Here is a 10,598-nt window from a genome sequence, read left to right as displayed (position 1 = left end):
ATGCCATCAAATAAAATAATCAAATCTATAACTAAAATCAAAGCTTCAAATCGGTTTTACCATATTGAACAGCCTTGGTTGCAACTATTAAGGTAAAGTCATTGTGGTGATATCTAAACCCTAATAAGCAATTTATGTGAAATAATATTTTGTACTAATTGTGTTTTAGTATATAAATTATTTCTATACGGATTATGAATAGAAAAGTTTATAACTTTAAGTGCAAAATCGGTTTTGTACGAATTCTGTGCAAAACGATTCTGCAGTATATACAAAACATGCTATACTAATTATGCACAGACCAATTTTTATTTTCAATTTTGCACAAAAACTTCACGAATCATTATTTACAGGATAGGTCTTTGGAAACCCTTGCGCAAAACGGTTCTGCAGTATATACAAAACACGCTGTACTAATTATGCACAGACCAATTATTATTATCAATTTTGCACAAAAACTTCACAAATCATTATTTACAGGATAGGTCTTTGGAAACCCTAATTTACATAATCCCGAAATTTACACGGAAAAGGGTTTGCGGAAAAACCCTAATTTGCAGAACACCGTTTTTGCACGGATTCTGTACTGCGAAAAATTATAATTCGGGTATGCACAAACTATGTACGATTCTTTTAAACAGTAAATTATAATCCTTAGATGCATAAACTATGCACGACTCTCATAAACAGAAAAAATAATTATTTCAGATGCACAAAGTTCGCACACATACGAAAATAAAACTCATAATAAGAAGATCTAGAAATTTTAATACTCAGATCTATCAATTTCAATTATCAAGTTCATAGATCTATTATTCTTAATGGATTAAACGGATGTTCATAACCATGCTCTGATACTACATGTAAGTTAAATTTACATGAACCCTAAGATCTTTAAACATCTAGGTTAATCACATAATAGAATCATATGAATGTTTATAGAGTTACCTGGATTCATTTTGCCTGAGAATTTTCCTGAATGGATTGAATCCTGAATGGAAGATGAACAACTCAATATCTTCTTAGGAACTCTTAGGTTTCTCTCGCCTCGCCTATAACGTTAGTTGTTGCTTTTAGAATATTTTTATGATGGTCTAAAGATATGTATTTATAGGTGGAGAGATGACCTAATTCCTCTTTAGGGTTTCTTTTTGATTAATCTCAACCGTCTATCAAAATAGAGATAAATTAGGAATTACTCCTTTATTTCTAATTTCATTGGTCACCAAATATATTAAGGAATATCAATATTCCAATAGAAAACGGATAACTATAAGATCATATAATAGGAAAAAAAAATATTCCTTACATGTTTCTGTTATCCGTACATGATCACTATTAGTATTAACAATTGTGCAAATTTGTTGCTGTTTAAAAATTGGAAATATAGGAGAAACGAAGTTCATATCTCAATTTGTGCATAGAACGTGAATGGCTTTTTGTTAGGGGTGAAATGGAAACACAATCCATGGTTAAGCAGACACACACTCTCTCTTCTTACCGTTTCATCAATTTCATTTATTGTATTTAAAAAAGAGTAATTTCAGTTTTCTCCATTACTTGATGCGACCATTCAGTAACTTATAATTCTACCTTTTACAACAACCTAGAATCTAATTTCAAAACTACAACATCAAAAGAAACTGAAAAATATCTCATTGATGAATTTCAACAGATTGTCTATAAGGAATGATAAATTTTCATTTTATGACTTCCTCTGTGTGATAATCTCCAAATGACAGAGTTTGCCATGAATATTTGAAAAATACAAATCTATACTTTTTTTTTTAGAAGAAAGATTTTGATTCATCATTCATTATTATTGTCTTTTGGAGAACTTTTCCCAGTTAAAACTTCATTACTGCCTTCCAGTTCCAGGTGTAGGGTCAAAGGATTTTTGTTGTAGAAAGTTTGTATTTTTTAAAAGGATTTTTTTAAAAGGAAAAGGCGAGGATTTTCATTTTTTTTTTCATTTTACAGAATATAAATTAGACTTGTTCATTCACACTGCCGCAGGAGATGAGGTTATCCATTTGATGCGATGTGTACATTCAGTAGTGAGAGAGGAATGGACTGCAGCAAGGGGATTTTAAGGACATGCGTCGTCAAAGCACCGGACAAGAGGCCGAGGATGTCGGATTTTGTTAAGCTCATGGAGAACGTGAAACCACCGAGCCAGTCTTGAGCCTAAACCCAAACTCGAAAATGGAGCCGCAGAGTCTTCCATTCCGAATGAAATGTGAAGAATTTACAAAAACTGTAAACTACTTTATGATGATGTCTCTTAAAGAACACAGCCTAATAGATCCAAACACTAGCATAAACAAGTTTCTTGATCTCATCTCTTGTTTAACTGCTATAACTAGAACAGTCTGAACATAGTTTTGAGGATGGAAGCTGCCTCTCTTGCAACCTTTTGTTAGGCTAAAAATCCACTTAACATACAAACTATCATCTCTTAACATCCTAACTCCGAAAGCCAAAACAACAACAACACATCGGAGATTCATAGTCATAACTAAACAGCCAACTTACTACTACTACTACTACTTACTCTCTACTTCTCCATCTCCTACAATGATTCCAAGTTCTTGATCAAAGATAGAAGGATAAATTTTCTTGGTTCTCAGAGTCACTGTCTCCTCCACTGCTCTCGCTTCCGTCCCCTTCATCGTCATCACTGAGCACAATCACAACTGCATATAGTTTAAAGCCAAAAAAAAAAAACATGTTTACCAAACCCAAAACCATACACTTGAGTGAGAAACACCAAAACATAAGAAAGATAAAAACACACCTTTACGATCCTCTCCAAGTGCTGCAGCCCCTGAATCCTCGCCGGCCACTTCAGAATACATCAAGTCTTTGATACTGTTCTCAACGGTCTCTAGCTTCTTCAGCAGTTCAAGATACTTCTTCTCCCAATACTCACCCTTTTGCTCAACCAGCAACGCCTCTTTCAGCTTCTTCTCGAGAAGCTCGATTGTTGAGATTGAGGTTTCATGCTCCCTCAACAAAGTCTCGTGCTTTCCTTTCAGAATCTCGAGTTCAGCGAATGAGACACTTTCACCAACTGCTGATTCACCAGACATTGATGTCTTTAAACTGGAACACCACCAAAAAAAAAAAATCACAATTTCTAAAATTAGAAACCCTAAACCCCCAAATCTTAGATCTGCTAACTCACGACGGAATAAAACTGAATAATTAACAAAATTAGCTCTATCTAGAACGAAATTTTAAACCGGATTGAAGAAATCAAGCGAAATGCAGATCGAAAACAAAAGAAACAGAGGAAAGAAAACTTTCGTTTTCCCGAGAAAATGTAACTCGGAGAGAAAAATTGTCCATTTCTTACCTGGAAACGCGGCTAAGAACGAAGGAATCGTATCCGTGGAAGTGGAATCGAGAGAGAGAATGGCCCTAAGAAAATATAGAGCGGGAAACGAAACGAGTGTTATGCAGAAGAAGAAGATGTAACTTTTTTATTTAATTTTAATCGAATCTTGCCGCGTTTCTAGCCCAAGCCCAAGCCCGAGCAGCCCAAACCCACTTATACTTTTCAGACAACCAAAAACGATTACTATGCTTTTTATGATTAATTAATATAAAACTTTACAGAATTATATGTAAAATGACCTTTCTCAATTGGTGAATTATTTGTTTTTAACTAAACATGATTTAAAATAGTTCTCTTCAGCAGTATTGTAAAAACTGTGAAGGAGACAAATGGTTTTCGACAACTCTTGGAATATAGTATTTGATAAGGGAACAAACAACATACATTATATCCGTTAAATATTTGTGTATATATATAAAACCTGGTGGAGATGACGACCATCAGAACATATCGAAGCATGATCATACAAATAAATGAAATTCCACAAGACCCCATTTATTGTATTGAAAGCATATTAATATAAATAAAAAATGGAGATGGATTCATGGTAATGGTGATATGTGATGGCGATGTCATGATGATGATGATTAAGCTTCGAGGACCTGGTCCTCCATGTCATAAAACATGCTCGTGAAGAGTTTCATGTAGCTGCCTCGTTCGGGGAATTCATCGTTACGTGTTTCCCAGATCATAGTGCTTTTGCAGACGCAGCTATCCTCCGATTTGGGAGTAAATTCCGCGACGATATCAAACACTCTGAACTGTTCCATCACGTGACCTTCAAGTCCTCTAAACGTCACCATTTTCTGCTCGTCGTCTAACTCTCTCCTTTCCTTGTATACCTGCTTTCCATCTTTATTACATTTCGATCCGTCAAATTTATCACATTATGTTAATACCGGTGTAATGATGCAATATATTTGAAATACCGACTAATCATGATACGTACTCATATTTAATTACTAATGTGAAATATAGATATTTTGTTCGGGTCGCCACGCATATCAAATCAAACTTAGACTCATAGAGAGATCAAAATTCACACTACTGATACGTTACTAGTTAACTGCACCAGCCAATCCTCATTCATCTAGTTGATGTCATGAGTCGTGACAATGGTACATATAGACTGTTTGCTTGCATTTGGTTTTGTGTTAATATCTGTGTGTTTTCCCGGATGAATCCATAACATTTATATTAGTGTATATAACACACAATTGTAAATGAGTAGTTAGAGTAGAGATTAAAGATTAAATGTGTACAATGTGTATAATTAACTACTTTAACCTCTACTCTAACTACTCATTTACAATACACTAATAATTTAGCATCTTAAGCAAGTTTTTTTTGTTAACAGTAAACACAAACCCTAGAGGCAAAGCATGTTTGTATTTGCGTGTAAACTGTATATAAATATTTGTATTTTTTGTTAAAATAAATATGTTTCGTACTTTAAAGAGTTTTTTTTTTTGCTTTCAATATAAACGCAAACGCAAAATGATGAGACTTGGAAAAATGAAGACGTATATATTAGAGTATGTATAGTTGGGTAGTTGGTTTGTTTAGTATCTCTAATAGTACTATATATATTCATATGTATTCTCGAGCTACTTGTGACATATCGGAAACAACTGTTCATTCTTTTTTTTCATTTGTCTTATATTCATATATAGTAATCATAATTCATAACTTAGTACTCCCTCCGTTCCTAAAAGATGTATGTTCTGGAAAAAAAATTTGTTTCAAAAACATATATTTTTTAACTTTTCAATGTATGATTTTATGAAAAATTGTAAGTTTCAAAAAAATTAATGGTGTTTATTGAATTTCTATTGGCTAAAAATTATGAAAAATTGTTATTCACAAAAAACAATGCATATTTAGTGAGTTTTCTTAATATATGTGAAAAGTTTAGAATATACGACTTTTAAAAACAGATGGAGTATATAGTACAACCAAAATAATAGTTTCACACATGGGCTATAATTTAACTCAACAATGTGTATGAAGTGTTGGAATATATAGACAGAATTAGAAAGTAGAAGTAATACCGCATGTGTAGTTCCAAGTCTTGATGGCCCCGTGAGAGTCCCATTCGCCTTCGTGAATGGTGATACCCTGGACGTGGTGGCCGACGGCGTCAGGGAAGGCATGGTTCTCGTTCCTCCACTCTTGTAGTGTTCTCCGCAGACCCTTTTAAGGGAACTTCCCTCACGTATGTTCCCGACGTCGCCATTTTTCTCTCTCGCTTTAAAGCTTCGACTTTTTTTGGGTTGATGAATAACACTTGTCGTTGCTTTGGGTCATATAGTGAACGTAACGGTAAATAATGCTTTGATCAACTATCTGATAGTCAATGGTAGAATCTTTTGTCCCTTTTCATCCGACACTGCTTAAATAGCATTACCGAGCTATATAAATTAAATGTTAACTTTTCATGGGTAGCCAACTTCTCCATAGCATTATTGTTTAGGTATCATCATTTAGAAGATAACCATGGCCACAAACACATTTATCGTGTATTTCTTCTCTTTTTTTTTTCCAACCTACTATTTAATGAGAATTATTTCCATTGGGTCACAAAATATTATTAATTATTGACGTAAATTAATTCTACGCTTCCCAAAAATACCTATTTCAAATTTATAACATGAATTAATAGCTATTTCACCTGTTTGCTGACTATAGTGAAACTCCACTTCCAATCGATTTTTTACAGCCAAATTTTAGGCTTTACCGAGCCGAATATAAACCTTTATGACAACTTTTCGAGATCGAACCCAACTAGGTTTGCTGGCATATTAGACTAGAATCTTAAATTGATCAACTCTTTCATTTTCTTACTAGAAAGAAGAGTAGAATAGTATTAAATTAGGCCTGGGCACTTTAACCTGGAGCCGAACATCCGAACCGGAACCGACCCACAAATACCCGACCCGGAACCGGATCAAAAATTTACAAGTATTTTTTGGGTCTAAATTTTTTTTATCTGAAAGAACCGGAATCGAAAAGGAACCGACCCGAATAGACCCGGACCCGAAAAGAACCGACCCGAATAGATCCGACAAGAACCGATTTGTACCCGACTTAAAAACATGTATATCTAAAACTATGATGTTTTTGTGTTCTATTTTATATATATTATTTTATGATTTACTTGAAATATCTTTTGTGAACAACATTTGTTATTATTTTTTAATATTTTTTTAAATAATCAAAAGAGAGTGAAAAAAACAAATTCGTTATATATTGGCCAGTCAAAACAAAACTTGGTGTTGGGCTTAGGAAGACCAACTATATTTTAAATGTAAGGTCATATAAGATATTAAGATAACATGGAAGTGTTACATTTTTTTTTGTTAAAAGAAGACAATTTCTTATTGTTAATTAAGAATTTAAAAGAACTATGATGATGATCGATAATAATATTGCCTGAGCAACATAAAACATTGTTTGGCAGATTGATAACCGAATATTCCACGTCAGTTTTTAGTTTTTTCGTTATAAAAACGTACAAAATATTTAATTAAAATTGCAAGCTTGTGGCCGACTTGGCCCCTTGAAGAAAGATGTAAGAAATAAGAACTAACGACAGCCCCACGGGCACGTAGTTGTTGTCCTTATGCAATTTTTTTTTTTTTTTTGGTAAAAATATAAAGATATTATTACCAAAAATTTTATGTTTTTGACAGAAATACAGGGATTAACACGAAGCTGAGAAAAGAAAAAAACTAAACACAGACTCAATGAAGTTATGAAAGACAAGACAAACACAACTACTAGCACCGCAGTCTCGAGGCTCGACCAATCCGCACCAACAGCTTGCCGCAAAAAGATGAACCAAGTTCAACCGAGAGTCGGAACCCGGTAATTTTGGCCTCCGCGATGAATCCGCTCTTAAAGATAATGGCCCACCTGAGAACAACTCGCCGAAAGCTTCGAAGCACCAGCCTACATGAACAAACAGCAACAGCAGCGACCTTACCTACCCTCAACAACAAAGCCGAGCATTTATTAGGTCCGGATACGACTTGTACAGGATGCCGATCCGAGCAAAAAGGGCTGCAACCTCCGTACTCCGTACTCCATACACCGAGCCCATCCTGCACACAATTGCCACGCTCACCACGACATGAGCTCAAACAAACCTGTGAGGTGCTGGGATGTGAGCGAAGGCCGAACGCTAGACGTAGCGGTCAAAGACACGAGAACCACCACACGCCCGAAGCTGTCGGGAACCGATAAGCTAAAATTGGTGATGTTAGAGCCATCACTTGCCAACGCAATGACGAAAAAAGAACAAGGGCACAATCCCAAGCGATACGCTTCCAACTTCGACAGAACATAACAACTGCCGACGTTGGAGAGAAACCAACTCAGGATATCGGAGCATGAATTGCGAATTTGAGGTCCTCAGTGAGGAGGCATAGCAAGCGGCCACTGAAGCGGCATAGACGACCACTCTTTAAACCGCACGCTAGACCTTACGCGAGTCGGCCACTGAGCCCGAGCACCAACCACCTGTGTGCTCCAACACACAACCCACTGTCGTGGTAATAAGATCCACCAGCATACACCGAACCAAGAGGGAGAGACCTCGAGCTCGACGAACCAACGAGAGCCGAGAATCGTCATCCCTAGCCAAATGCCTCCCAAGACCAGAGCAGCGAACTGCCGACGAACCGGAGGAGCCACTCTGTCCCTCCCACTCACAGACAGAGCGAAGCCAAACGAGATCTAAGATTTGAAAATCGATCTCGAAACACAACCCAAAAAAAACCGACTGCAACTAACACCACCCGTTCGCCCTCCTCGCCGAAGTCCCAGAGAAACAGAGAGACCACCGGAGACGAAGCACCTCTGCAGTGGAGCAATCCCCGGCGCCAAACCGCAGCCCACGACGCCGCACATATCGAAGGGGAGACAGACAGGTGAAGCAGCAGCAAAGCGAGAAAGCCTAACCTAGAAGCAGAGCCCTCCGGACGCCGGTACGCGCCGTCCGGACCGGAGGCAAACAAGCGACGACTCTCAAGAGAGACAATGGGACCTGAGAAGGGAATCTCTGAGGAGAGATAGAGATGTTTCAGATCCAAAGGTCCTTATGCAATTTCCCCGAAGTGTCTTCCAGTGATGAGAGTTGATGCGATCCATAATTATGTAACGCGTAGTGCTTAGTAATATGGTCATCTGACAAGTACTATAGTATTTTCCATAAATAATAGTAATAAAGTGTGCTGAATTATTTCGCGTTCATATGTACGTTATTAGTATAGGATTAAATACCAATAGTTATGGTTATCGCATCACAATCGTACTAATTCATTATTTCATACGATATAGCTATAAGACAACGGTTTCAACTGTATTTGCCCACCGTATCATTTACGAGAGTATTTGAAATTCGTCAAATGGCTATAGTTTAGTGGTTGTGATTACGTTCCTAAATCAACTTTTATTAGTTTATATATATATAATAATCGATCTTATCTTAATTTTGATTTTTGTCCCCTAATTAACTCCGGAGAGATTAGTTTGAAAGAATGGGGTTTGACATTGTTTGAAACAGGTCATACTATGGATTATTGGATTCTATTGATGATTGAGTTCTGAGGGAAACGAAGATGAATGTACCAGCTATCATCATGTAACACATATTTAATTAATATGTTTGCCAGGTCTTAAAACGGTTTTGGTTTGTTTAAAGTCGCCTATTAACCACAGAGGACAGTTAACTTGAGGTTTTGTGTCTTCTACGGTAAATTTACTTAAACTTGATTTTAGAGAAGTTATTCTTCCCTGTTAGAGTTATATTCAGACCGTTTTAAAATTACACGAGAAGATTAACAAAATAAGCTTCTATGAAAATACTATAGCAAATGAATGGAAACAGAACTTTAATTACTTTCATAATCATCGTAAACAGTGTTTATAGAAAATTCATCGCAAATTTAGAAGAATGTCAGCTGTATTAGTCAAGCAACATCAAGTTGTTGTTAGTGATATTGAACTATTAGGTTTGTTTAGCTTGAGCTCTATTTATTAATCCGGTTATCCTAATATATAACAAACTAGGTGATGATCCGCGCCCTGCGCGGGGTGAATAGACTAAAAAAAATTATAAATTTAATCAATGGATATTGAATAGGTTAAAGCAATAGTGAGATATTATACATAGTTTAGATTTAGGAGTTCAATCCGGCAAAACCGAACCGAAATAGAAAAAATGTTTTGAATTTGGTAATACCGAATATACCGAATGGATGTTATTTTTTTTTTTTTTATGCGCTATATGGATATGGTTTGGCATATAAACTAATTATACTGATCAAAGCGAATAAAATGAAAATATGCTGTATAATTATATGTAAATTCTATAATATAATTAGTAACATATACATAATTTATTTATTGATATGGCCTTCATACTTAAAATTTTTATTTTACTAATTTAATATTTTGTTTTAAGTCAAAAGATATATTTCATCTTTATCAAATTAAAAAAACATAATTTTATTTTTCTACGCTGACATATATGTACACTAATATTTAGTTAATAATATTATGGATTGCTAATTTTTCTATTCTATAGAAAATATTATTGTTATCAACTTAATATGTTTACTAATTATTTTAAATTGTAAAATAAAATAGTCTATTTAAAAATGAAAGTATCTTCGTGTTTTATTAAAGCCAATATTTAATTATATAAAGTAAAATTTACAAAATTATAAAAGATCATTTTTTTTTTGAAACAAAATGTCATTAAAGACAAAATGTTATAAAAGATTATATTTATGGTATTTTGGTATAAAACCAAAAAAATTGGAAACTGACTGTATATAAACCGGACCAAACCAAAATATATATGGTCTTTAATATGGTAGCTATTTTTTATAAACTGGAATACTGAAAAACCGAAAAAACCGAAGAAACCGAACCGACATCAAAATTGAACACCCCTATATGGATTAGCAGAAGTAACATTTGATTTTTTTTTAAGATTTAAAGAATATATAGCATATGAAAACCATTTCACTGGTCTCTTCACCAGCAGCCGAATACTGATTCCAAAGTTTTATGACTTTCACCCATCTTCCATAAAGACTTCTTTGGCTCAAGTCAGAGATGAAATTCATGCCACTTATTTTCTTTGCTAGTTTTGAAACGTTTAGGTTGTAATACCGTAGATATTAGGATA

The 10,598-nt window shown here is 35.0% G+C and overlaps 1 pseudogene; it reads right to left on the bottom strand.

Annotated features, from left to right (window-relative positions):
• Positions 1 to 2,343: 2,343 nt before the first annotated feature.
• On the bottom strand, positions 2,344 to 5,636 carry LOC106332780 (annotated as a pseudogene).
• Positions 5,637 to 10,598: the final 4,962 nt, after the last annotated feature.

This window comes from Brassica oleracea, chromosome C3, assembly GCF_000695525.1.
Source record: "Brassica oleracea var. oleracea cultivar TO1000 chromosome C3, BOL, whole genome shotgun sequence".
Classification (NCBI taxonomy): domain Eukaryota; kingdom Viridiplantae; phylum Streptophyta; class Magnoliopsida; order Brassicales; family Brassicaceae; genus Brassica; species Brassica oleracea.
The sequence above is the reverse complement of the archived record's forward strand: the minus strand, read 5'-3'. Positions and strand labels throughout refer to the sequence as shown.